The sequence below is a fragment of the Neopelma chrysocephalum genome, unplaced genomic scaffold (assembly GCF_003984885.1).
Source record: "Neopelma chrysocephalum unplaced genomic scaffold, ASM398488v2 Primary Assembly neopelma1_138, whole genome shotgun sequence".
In the NCBI taxonomy this organism is placed as follows: domain Eukaryota; kingdom Metazoa; phylum Chordata; class Aves; order Passeriformes; family Pipridae; genus Neopelma; species Neopelma chrysocephalum.
In genome coordinates, this window is record NW_020897800.1 from 575,777 (window position 1) to 588,532 (window position 12,756).

General features: G+C 49.8%; 1 protein-coding gene and 1 long non-coding RNA gene across 10 annotated transcripts in view; one reads left to right on the forward strand and one right to left on the reverse strand.

The window, feature by feature from the left end:
* The window catches only part of CADM1 (cell adhesion molecule 1), a 137,749-nt gene that overhangs the window by 96,995 nt on the left and 27,998 nt on the right, over window positions 1–12,756 (reverse strand). The window lies entirely within an intron of this gene.
* On the forward strand, window positions 87–1,438 carry LOC113975485. Its single transcript, XR_003536833.1, has 3 exons — window positions 87–259; window positions 346–479; window positions 925–1,438. It is a non-coding gene; the product is annotated as an uncharacterized LOC113975485 (long non-coding RNA).

Here is a 12,756-nt window from a genome sequence, read left to right on the forward strand (position 1 = left end):
CATCCCATCCCATTCCATTCCACACCATCCCATCCCATCCCATTCCACACCATCCCATCCCATCCCATTCCATCCCATCCCATCCCATTCCATCCCATCCCACACCATCCCATCCCATCCCCCTGGTGCCTCGGGTACAGCGACCGTTCATCACAACACCTCACCCACACACTGCAGATCCAACCCGACTGCTGACAGCATTTTCTATTCAGAGGTGGTGGCTGTGAACCTCACTAACTTTGGGTTGCATCCTTGAGAGGTAGTGACTGTGTCCTTTTAAAGCACCAACACATTGGACACGAGCAGGAAAGGATCAAGTTAAATGTAAGATTTGTTGCCTCCCAGGTTTCACCTCTGCATCTTCAACTGGAAAAGTTCAAGAATAAAACTGGGCAGAGCACTAAAAGGAATGACCCCCAAAGTCTCCTGTGACTGCCATCCTGTGTCCTCAGGCATCTTCCAGGAGGTGGAAAATCGAGGTGCCCTTACAGCTTCACACCCTCACCTTCCCAAACAGCACACTTGGCTCAAACAGGTACGGGGGAAGAGGGAACTGACTGCACAAGTAAAGACAAAGGGCACTTGTGATGCCAGCACTGCTCTTCCCATAAATCTCCTTCCTTCTATATTAAAGGAACCCATTGACAGCAAATGCATTTTTCAATATTTCAGCCAAATATAGAATCGCAGTGAACTCAGTCATAAATTCCCCAGGAGGCAGAGGGCTGGCTGGGGAGGAGGGAGAGGCTCTGCTGTTACACAACAGCACCAGGATGCCCTACTTTCACAGATCCTTCACTGCCAACTTGCTCCTTCCCCTCGCCTGCACCGCACCGGCTGCGGCCCCTCTGCGCGGCCACCCTCCCCTGCAACCAGCAGGAAAACCCTCCCAGCACTGGGAACCAGCATCCCCATCCTCTGCAGGAACTGTGAGGGCACTGCCGTGGCACAGAAGCTGTCTGGGAGTCACTGCAGCCAAAACCAAACTCAGGCAGCACGGGCTGCAAACCAACACAGGAGGAGCAGAAGAGCCCGGGCAGACCTGCCGCTGTTCCCTTCTGAAGTCACACACTTCTCATGGCAAAGCACAGCACAAGATGCTCTGAGAACAATACTCTGTTCCTTACAGCCTCTTTTTGAGTCTATCTCCGGAGGAAAAACTCGTGTTTGTTAAAGCCCAACACATGTGAGAAGCCACGACAAAGCAAATAAAGCTGCAGAGGTTTAAGTTGCAGGCAGGACTTTACGGTTTATGGGTCGCAGAGATCTGTACTTACTCATCTCCTCTTGTATTACCAACTGCAAGAGGAAAATGATCCTTAAGCTCTTAAGAAGCAAGAGGACAGGGAAATTGCTGGAGAGAGAAAGGGAGTGCTGAAGTACACGCTCTGTGAATCAGGCCAGCCTCTCCTTCTATTCCCTGCAGGAAACCTAAGGGATAAACAGCAAGGGGATGCTGTTCCCCTGAGCACTGTCCCAGCACACCACAAGAAATCCCCTCCACAGGGTTTTTCCAGGCAGGCAAGTCTGCCCTGCCCCTGTCCAGCTGACCAACTCCAAATGGGGCTCTTGCCCCCTTTCCCACCTCCCCTTTGAGCCACGGGGAGGGCTGAGGTCTTGAGCCAAGGTGCTGCAACCTTCCCCCAGCATGTGCCAGAGGTGTGCTGGCACCTGGGACACCCACAGCCCGCACACACATCCCTGGCTGTTCTGCCTCGGCCAGTGGCCCTCATGGAAGCTCCAGCTGCACAAAGATCTTATAGCACTCTACAGGATTGCATTAAAAATACATGGAACACGCAGGGAAGGGCCCTTCCCGACGCGGCTCCGCTGCCTGGAGCACCTGCACTGAGATAACACTGAGCAGCACCGGCTCTCTGGGGGAGCTCCTCTGTTTTATCATCTTGGCTGGATGTTCAGGGATGGTTGAGCACAGGGGTGGTGTCACACCAGCACCTGCTCCTGCCCCACTCCTGCGGATCAGTCGGATCCTGCTGCTCCCCCAGCCCTCCCCACCCAGTCCCAACACACCAGCAGCCCTGGGGGAGGCCGAGGACCTCCCTCTGGGGGCCTGTCCTTCCTGCTCATTTGACAAAGACCACATTCCCAACACCATGCCTTCACTGACAGCTCTGAAGAGGATCAAGAAAACATCTGTCAAACTCCGAAGACCCTTTCTGTGCCCCTGACATCCAGGGATGTATTGCCTCGTGGAGGTGGCCAGAGCAAGGGGAGACAGCCCAGCAGCAGACCCTGTCATCTCCTGCTGCCTGAAGATGCTTCCAAATATCCCCTCCCAAGCCCTGAGACAAGCAGCTTGTCCAAACCAGAACCCCAGACACCACCATGTTCTCTGAAGGGAGATCCACGCTTGTCCTGGCAACAAGGAGTCCTGATGCAGCTCCCACCCTACAGCTGATGGCCTCTCACCTGCTCCAAGGCACAGGAAGGAGCACCAGCCCTCCCAGGACAAATCACTCATTTTGGGAAGTGTATTGCACCAGTCTGGGGTCAGCACAAATGAGCAGAAAGAACTGTGAGTTTCAACACCCACTGATCAATACCCCAGGTGTGCAGAATTTTCTGTTCCATCTCACTGCCATGACACATTACCCAGCCAGGATCCCTGTGACAGATAATCAAACCTCTTCTCCACCTTTCCTTTATTAATCCTCACTTAATCCTCTTTCAGATTTTCACTGCAGCTTTCATTAAGGGAAGTCTGATTTGGGAAAGGCATCAAAAGGCATCACCTTGACACTTGTCACTCCAGACCCCCACGAACACACCTTCACAGAGCAGCAGCACTTCAGCAAACCCCAGGGCTCTGCTGCTCCCTCATCCCCATCTGACACAGGGCAGAGACCCCAGAAGCCAAAAAGACAAATGTCTGACACTGTAAAAAGGTCAAGTGGCCACCCAGCTCCCAGGCCTGCTATCTGAACCATGAGCTGAAGGGAACTGTCTGCTCCTCCTCTACCATGCCACTGCACCAGGGATACACCTGACACTGCTGGGAACCGAGGGGAAAACAACCAAGTTAGAGCTTTAAACAGCTCTGGAGCAGAGCTCCTGCACCCCAGGATCGAGACACAGGAGCAGCCTGGTGGGACAGGTGCCTGCACCAGTGACCAGCTAAACCAGCTCCAGCCCCAGCTCCTTCTCTCCACTTTGTTTTGTTCCATCTCTCAAGGCTTGGGGCTGTTTTTCCCCAGCTGGTGATCATTCCTAACATCGTCTTCCAGCCCACATTCTCCTCCTTTGCCATCCCATTGTGAGGTCAGGATACATTTGTGACAAAGTTTCCATGGCAACAGACTGATGACATAAACATAAGCTGAGGATTTCTCTGCAAAGCGGGAGGAGCAGGAGATGGGCTGCAAGGGAGCTGCTCCTCAAACAGCTCTCTTCAGTAATAGCTGTGGGAATAGAGAACATTACTGGCAAAGTAAATTGCTTTTTGTGAAAGTGTTCTCTTTTTTTTGAAGTTTGCCCCCATGCGAAAGTCTCTAAGTCAGAACCTGCCCATTATTTTAATGTGCTGCTCGGTATTTAATCATCCTCTGCCTCAGACACCAGTCTGTTGCCATGGGAATGACGGCCGCACAAATACGGGATTAGGGCTATCAGGCAGCACAAGAGAAATTATGAATAAGCCAGTTACATTCAATAATTAGCAACTCTATGAAAAACCCCAAAATCATGAATTTGGATGGATGTGTTTATCTCAGTGTTTGAATACAGCGAGCGGGTGCTGCTGCTCCGAGCTGGGATTTACACATCACACACACAGTGTGTGGGGCTGAGCAGGTCCTACTTGGAACATAATTTATCTTGGTCCTGTTCCTGATTTTTATTTCTCCCCCCTCCACAGACTTCTCCACAGGTCCAGATTCTCCCAAGACGGGCAGGTGCCCATCACCTCCCAAAACCCATCCTCTCTGTTCCTCTCTGAAGATGCAGCCTGGCTGTCACAGCACTGGGTTCCCGAGCTCAGGAGGGCATTGCTGGAGCAAGAAACATCTCCTGCACGTCCAGACCAGTCTGCTCAGGGCATGAGCCGCAGCTCACTGCAGTAAATTAAAGCTTTTAATGCTTCCTTTTTCAAAAAAATGGAAAAAGCTTTCTGCTTTAATTGCAATTAGTTACAGCACCACCAAATAATTGACCTCAAATGGCACCTGCAGCAAAATCCTGTGTTATTTAACCAGGATCCCAGGCAAAGACACACCGGGAGCAGCTGTGCCCACTATGAGATGCCTCTGTTTTCCTGCAGTGTGCCCAAGACTTTGGAAAAGGAGGATCCTCACCTCTGCACTCAGCTGGCTGGTGGTGGTTGTGCCTCTGGTAAAATGCAGCACCCTCAAACAACGAGCTAAACCCAGGGAAGTGTCCTGCAGGAGAGTCACCAAGGTGAAATGTCTCCCCTTAACTAAAGGAGGGGGATGCTTTGAACAGGACTTCCAAACAAACTCATTGCCACAGACACAGCCTGCACAGCCAGGCTGCTCCAGCCAGGTTTGAGGGTTGCTGCTTCATCCTCTTTATTCCTGGTGGGAGCCTCTACCCACAACAGGCAGGGACTGTGGGTCCTCACAGCCCAGAAAGCCAAAGGGAACTGATTCTTCTCCTCTGGCTTTGCTGGGGAGGGCCAGGTTTGTGTCTGCACCACAGAAAGTCTCGTTCTTGGAGCCTGAAATGATCTGATGCTCGCCAGCCTGCACTCCTTATTCACCTGAGATACTTCCCTCTTTGCATATCTGTTGCTATTAAAATTCCCCTTCCAGCATGTAATTCCCTCTACTAGCTTTCCTTGCTTATTAGAGAAGACAAAAACTATTCGGCGAATCTGATCAGAGAGATCTCATTTTCTCCAGGCACTCCTCTGAATTTAATTCTAGATTAAGCATTATTTAAAAAAACAACAAACCACCCCTGCTGCCTCCTACCTCCTCACACTCCCTTTCAACACGAGGCTGGAGAACACTCCCAAGCCCAGGAATCAAGCTGCATTTAAAAATTACTCCTTGAAGAGTAACACTCCTAAATATACCATGGAAAATCAAACAGAAATCACAAGAAGGGAAAGGCTGTTTGCATTTTCACTGTGGGGTTGGGAAAGGAAAAGTTCTGAGTCCTCCTTTGCTCACCCAAACAGGAGAACCCCTGAAAACCTCCAAAAGCTGTTGAAACATTTTTATCTTATTTTTTTTACATGCCACCACCCATCATTTCTAGACTTACTAACGAAGCATCTCCCGGCTGACAACTGCCTGATCCACTGCCAGAGCTGGTACCTGTCCCCTGCTGAACACCAGCGTTCAAATCCCGCCTCTGAACGTGTTCACTTACCTAAAAAAAGCCAGGAAAACACAAAAATTAGCACAAATGCAGCAACTTGGATTACACAACGCTGGACAAAGACAAGTTTCAATCCAGGGAGGTGTTTACAGCTGCTCCTCCAGTTCCACAAATTGAGAAGAAAACACCCAATCTCTTAAAGCCTCGGCCAAGTAAAGCCCCTGAAGAGGAGGAGAGGTTAATAAATACTGAAACAACCTTTGAGGCCTTTTTATTTATACCTACATACACACGAGCACGGGGATTTGACGAATAATACTCCTCAAATCACTCCTCCCATGTTAACACTCCGGAGTATTCACTTCCCCGGGCCTGAAGGAAATGGGTCAATTTTAATTCTTCAAACAATTCTTGGCGGCACAATAACTCATTCTTCAGGCTGCAGATACCGAGCTGTGCTCTGCTGAGCCGAGTCCCAGCACGGTGTGAGCACTGGGATGCAGCTCAGCAGGAAAGGGGGGGCTGCACCCCCCAAACAGGCCACCCGAGGAGCCTTTGCTGCCTTATCAGCCAACAGCAAAATCCACTTGAAACCAAAAACAAAGGAAGGAGAGTTGTGGGAACTCCTGATTGCAAAAAAAAAAAAAAGGCAAAGACATCTGAATACCTGCCTTGGCAAACACATCTTTTCACTGCTCACAGTCACCTCTAAAAGCACAGACCTGTGACTGGTGACATTGAAACCTTCTCCCACCACAGGGACTCCACAAACAGTCACGGGCCCTTGGAGACACTCCCGGAGCGACACTCGGGTTTCCCCAGCTCGGGAACAGCCCAGTGCCACCTCTGTCAGAGAGGCACGTTTGACCACTTGCCAAGAGGACGATTTTGGCAGGTACTCTGAGGTCAGTGGTTCTCCTTTTGAGCCTCTGTTTTGATTTTTTTTTATTTCCTCTACAGCACCAACTGCAAACGCAGCAAAGTGTCACACAGAGGGAAACCACCCGCTGCTCCCACGTCATGAGCCACGTGCACAGAGGGATTAACAGGAATTAAAGCAGATATAAGTAGATGCCTGGGAAAAAAAAAGTTTCCTTAAATATAATACTTCAAAGGCTCCGTGTGTTTAGGTGGCAAGAGGAAGAATGCAAATGGGACAAGTGAAAATCATCCAGCTCTCTATACTTGGCAACACGAGGATGCAGCGAGCACATTCCCATGGTCTCACGTGCTCTTCCTTCAGATATTTTGGACACTGGATATGTCACAGGCTGTGTCCCCACTGCGACACGGACAGCAGGTCACTGACCGATAGATCTGCATCCTTACTGAGCTCCTTTAGCCTGGGGAAAACCCAGGTTGAGAAGGTCCCTCCCTGGAACGCTCCCAGCACGAGGAGTGGCTCCCTCCTCACAGCGTGTCCCCAGGCACCCCTGCTGCCTGGTCCCCACTTCAGTGGGAAGGAGCTAAAGCAGAATTATCCTCACAGCATCGGAGCACAAACATGCCAAGAGGAAAACAGACCTCACATCCAGGTATCTGTGAGCTGCCAACCCCCAGCTGCCCTCGGAGGGTACCACAGGCACCTCCACAGCCTGAAGCCACCCTCCCTCACGAGGCTCAGGGGGGCTCTGAGCAGGACAGAAAGGCAAGAGCTCTCTGCAGCATCCTGAGGCTCCAGGCACGAGGTGTCCTCTGCTCATCCCAAGGCCAGCACTGCCCCAGGAACACTGGAAGCTCCACTGGAGCACATCCCTCCTGCCCATCTCCACGTGAGCAGCAGAACAGCAGCACCACGGGCAGGATCAGGGCCCAGACCCCAAACACTGCGCTCAGGCTGCTGCCACCCATTCCTCACGCTGTAATTACACATAGTAATTACATATTTAATTGTTGCACATTAATATCACCTCAGCCTACAATTACAGCTTATTCATGTAAACCTAATCAAGGAAAACCGGCGTATTTGCATAAAAGTTGTAATGAAAAGTATAATGATTTCACTAACAAGACGTGGATAGGAACGCGTATCTGTGACAAACACTTTGTGTCAAGGAGAATAGAAAACGATTTTCTTTCCTGAAGATTATTTCAGGCCCATTTAACACAATCTGTACCACTCCGGTGATGTGCAGTATCTTACACACATCAACTCATATCTGGATAATGTTCCTACCTTCAAATAAAATTTCATTACTATATTTAGTTCTAGGATGGTTGGAAATGGTTGCATTGTTAAACTTAATAAAAATTGGAATTTGAGAGGCATTAGGCAACCCTCAGTGCCAGTTTTCCTCCTCGTGGTTGGAGCACGGCAGCGGCTCCATCTCAGCCCCCCTGCGCCGCCGTTTACATCCCAGCTTCATTTTCCCCCATAAAACAAGCAATTAAGAATAAGTACAACTGCTTTGGAGTTCCCGAGGCCAGAGATAAAAATAAATTGGTTTTTATAAATTCGCCTTTTTTTTTTTTTTTTTGCAACGGTAAAACAAAAACCAGCCCTAATTATCAATAATTTGTTACCTCTAATTTTAGCAGACGCACTGACGGGCACGTGCATCTGGATCCTCCCGAGCCCTGAGTCAGGTACAGGCCTAGGAAGGTGTCTCCTGGGTAATCAAACTGCAGCAGAGGGGACAAGTTTTCAGTGTGCTGACCGTCCTCTGCTCAGAAATGTGGCAACACCCACTCCATCCTCAGACTCACCTTGCTCTAATGGCTTAGTGTGAAGTTTAAGGCCCTGGAGTTAACACCCTGAATTTCAATTTTCTGTGGAAAGACTACAGAGATCAGTTAGATCCATTCAGCATCAGGGAGCATCTTCAATTTCCCACTTTTTAAATGTTATTTCCTCTCCAATTACAACCTCTTGCATCTTGCCTCATCTCACCTGGTCATTATCAAGGTGGCTCCTGAGAAAACCACATTACCAAAGTAAGCAGAAAATTTCCTAAGAGCACAGATAAGAGACAAGGGAACGAGTTTGCTCTTTTGTATGTAATTTTGAAACCTATATTGTAAAGGCAGCAGCTGTACACAACATCTGGAAGCCTCCACTGCCTCAGAGTGCTTCTAGAACGAGGAGGAAGCGGGGCAGCCTCTCCAGCACAATCTCTGCGAGTTCAACGGGCTTTATTTGTCTCCTTGACAACGCGCGGCGTGACTCAGTCATCGGCTCCCTGGTAATTAAGAATTTCATTTTGAGCGAGAGGTCAAGGCAAGGGAGGCACCATCACTGCTGCCAGACGGGTGAGCCCGGGGCTGCCGCGATCCTGGCGCTGCCAGGGCAGAGCAGCTCCGCAGCCCCCGTGATGGGGGGAGGCACCACGAGCCCCAGACTGTCTGTGGGAGTGCAGCTCGCAGCGAGCTGCAGTTTAATGTTATCTATTGCTCCACCTGCCACTCTGTTTAAACACTGGGGCTCAGTCATGGAACAATTAGCACGAGCATCTCCCTGGAACGGCACAGCTTGGGAGCGCTGGGTTATTGGAGAGCTGTAAGCGATAGCACAGGGAGAAAACATCCTCCCAAAGTCCACAGCTTTGGTCAATCCTCTGCCCGTTTCCTCATTAATCCCCCGGGAACAAAGGCAGAGGAAACAGCACAAAGCATTCCTGCCCATCAAAGGAATTAAACCAGGAACTGTAGTGATACGACAAGAGTAACTGAAAGAGGGGACATTGAGGTTATATATATAAAGAAAGTCTTTACTGTGAGGGTGGGGAGGCCCTGGCAAAGGTTGCCCAGAAAACCTGTGGCTGCCCCATCCCTGGAAGTGTTCAAGGCCAGGCTGGACAGGGCTTGGAACAGCCTGGTCTAATGGAAGGTGTCCCTGCCCACGGCAGGATGATCTTTAAGGTCCCTTCCAACCCAAACTATTCTAGGATTCTATGATTTTATACAAAACTGGCCACGAACATCATCAAACAACAACATAGCCCAGCAAGACATCAACAAAAAGAAGAGCCCAATGTCAGTGAGGGATGTTATCAGGGTATGGAGGTGACCTGAAGAAACGCTGGGCATGGCAAGGCCAGCATCACCCCTTTTGTCACACCAACATGCAGTTCCCATGTCCTGCTCTAGGACAGATCCCTGCCCTCATCCAAGGCAGGACTGGCCATGGTGACCCAGAGCTGCCCACGCCCCCCTCTCCAGCCTCAGATTAAGCCCTTTGCACCATCTGTGCTCCCCTCCTGTGTTTGTATTTTGCCCGTTACCTCTCATGAAACCGCGCGTATAATCTCCCCATCAGTTCATCAAGGAGGAATTTAAACATGACACACCAGTAATTGAACTGCAGGAGGACCTGGCTAATTCGTGGTGGTGATTAAGAGCCACTGCAGACTAGCGAATTTTACAAGCGAGCGAACATGCAATAAAAATCTCGCTCATTTGTTTTGACAAGTGTCACTTCACATTAAAGGTACACTCCACCACGAACTCCAGTCTGGGAGCACAACTCTATTCCCAACATGGCCCCTCATTAAGTCCCAGACTCAGCAAAACGTTTTGCCATGTGCTCAGACTGTAACCGGGAGAGCCGGGAAAGCTGCGGGGACAGGGAGGAGGAGACCTGTTGCAAAAGGGAGCCTGCCAAGGCACGTCCAAACAAGCCACCTTCTTTTCAAATGGCACATCCCTGCTGCTCTTTTCTCTTGTCCCTTTGCTGTATTAGGGTCAAAACCAGAGTCAGGACCAGTGGAAAATCCTTCAGCGTCTGTTACTATTTCCCAACAAGCCCAAGACTGAAGTGCGACTTCCACGGAAGTGGTCCAAACCTTCTGGATTTATTAAACACACCAGGAACGTTCTGCTGTGTTTCTTAGCTCCGAGTTACTCACATTGAAAAGGTGAATCCCGATGAAGGATGCCAATGCCACACTGATGTTCCAGTCCCTGGCGCAAGACAACAGCAGAGTTGCATCAGAAGAACTTGCATCCAAGTCACCTTCAACTCTCAGGAAACACAAGCTCTGCAACCCACAGGAGGTTCACAAGGTCACCCCAAGTGGCACCTGCTTGGGCAGGGGGATCCCAGCTCTCTGCCATCGTGGCTGGGGATCTGTTCTGTTATTTATTTACATACTTGCCTGAAAGTCTCCAGAGCTCCTCCCCTGCCAGCAGAATTCCCGTCATTGGGGTTCTGGGGACCATTTGCAAGCGCGTGTAGGAAGTGACAGCATTGAAGTAGTCGAAGCATTTGTGACTCAGCTGCAGGCTGGGACGGCAGGATGCTCCTACTCAGTCAAAACAAGCAGGGAATCGGGAGCCAAGGAACTCGCCCGTCACGATGGCAGCAGATGGGGGCACAGACAGAGCACTGGAGTTGACATGGAAACATCTCCAACGAGGCCCACACCCCTGCAGCTCTTAGTTTTCTATTTTAGGAGACTTTCCAGTTTCAAGAAACCAGGCTGCTGCCCCAAATTGTACCTGACAGCGAACACCCCCGAGGTTACTTCCACACGGGGCCATTCACAGGCTCGCTGGGGAGAGCCACGGAGCAGCAGTTGAGCCCTCACACACCAAACCTCTCTCAAACAGTGAGAGGAGCTTCAAAAAGCCAACTCAGTTTCCACTGAAAAGAAACTCATTCTATGCTCCTGCCTGAACAAATTGTACAGCTTTCCATCAGGCACTTTCATACCCGTGTACTCGACAACTTCAGAGATCGTTTAAAAAGAAATATGTTACAGGAGCCCTGCCAACCACAAAAAGGTCTTGTGACTCAAAAAGATCAAATCTGAGAGGAAAAAAATACTTAAACATTTCTACACAAACCATTTGAAGTCAAAAGTTCAAAAATTAGTATTTTTACATGCCTGCTCACAGGCAGATGCCCCGAGGTTATTTTCTCAGCCTCTCTATCTCCAGCTATCTCCTTGTAACACTCTGCCTTCCGTGCCGTATGCATCCAGGCAATTAACTTCAAAATTCTGCTACAGGCACGAGGTGCTTTGAAAATAAACGTCTTCAGAAACAGCCACGACTGAGCAGGGTGGGGAGAACGAGTTCCCAAAGACACTCAGAGGTAAATATCCTGAATATCCTCACTGCACAACCAGTGGCACCTCTCAGCTCCTGGCCCAGGTGCACTCCAGGAACAGCCCCTCTGGCTTTACACACCTGCAGAACAACGTGGGTGTGTCAGACCTGGGAAAAGATGCCTGGCTCATTGTTTTGGAAGCTCCCAGGATGAGGTGCAGAGGCTGCAGGAAGCACCAAGGAAACCTGTGTGTCACCCCAGCAGCAGCACGGAGAGGGACACACCGTCAGCTGGGGACAGCCTGGCTGCCCCAGGACACAGGGAGACATCCCAAGGCACACTCTGGGAGATTCATTCCAGTGCTTTTTAGATGAAGTTGGGAAGAGCCCACAGCGAGGGGCCTTTGGAACAGTTTTGCCCAAAAGCGATCGTGCAACAGGAGGACCCTGATGGACAAACCCACACTCCCCTGCTGGCACCAGCTGCTCTGGCCACATAAAAAGCCACTGAATAGATTCCACAATATATTCCTGCAGACCCTCATCCTCCACAAAACTCATGGCGGAAGGTTTAATGCTGCTGTAATTTTTATACTCCAAATTCACCAGTCTGAAACAGGATTAACCCTAATGGATACAAAAACCAGCACTGCTGGTGGGGTTCCAACATCTCTATTCCGAGGTGCTGGCTTTGCAAAGCCGAGTTTCCAGGAATTCCCTGGACCACAGTTGAGCCCTCACTGCCTTCCACCTCTTTGAACTTGCTCTAATTCTCTCCAGCAGCCACCAAACCCTTCTACAGCTATTTTCTGAGGCATTAAGCCCTGGGACACCACAGGTCCCTTTGATTTTTCCATTTCAAGTTCCCAAGCCCTGGGGAATTCCCGCCCATGAGGAAAGGCCTAAGGAGCACAAATGCCATGGAGTGCTCAGCCCAAAGGGGAAGGTGAGTTGCAGAAGGCTGCTACAAGGAGGGATGTGGCTGAAAATCCTGCCTGTTCCTCATAAGATGACACCACCTAAAAAGTTTAAATTTCTTGGTCATACTTCAGAGCTAAAAAAAATTGATACCCCTTCCTATCCAAATCCCAGGCTGCCCTATTTTACACCTTATGTTTATAGGGCACATGGCAACACTAAGTCTTGCAAAATATCCCAAACTGCTTTCAAAGGGGTGAAACGAAAACAGAGGCAGCCACCAGCAGGCTTAAGCCTGGGATCTCCCAGAGAAAAACATAAAAAAAGGATTAACCTTCGCTGGCAATTTAAGAATATCAGTAATTGAACAAACAAAATCTCATTTTCAGCCTTTAACCCAGGAAGAATAAAAACGTGCTGCTTCTATGGTGTTTTTATTCCTCTGTCCATTTTAGTCAGAGACTACGGCGAGGATCAACAGCTGATGCTTAACAAACCTTTCAGAGGCCTTTAAGTTCCTTCAGTGGGAATCCATGGGAAGCGTGGGAG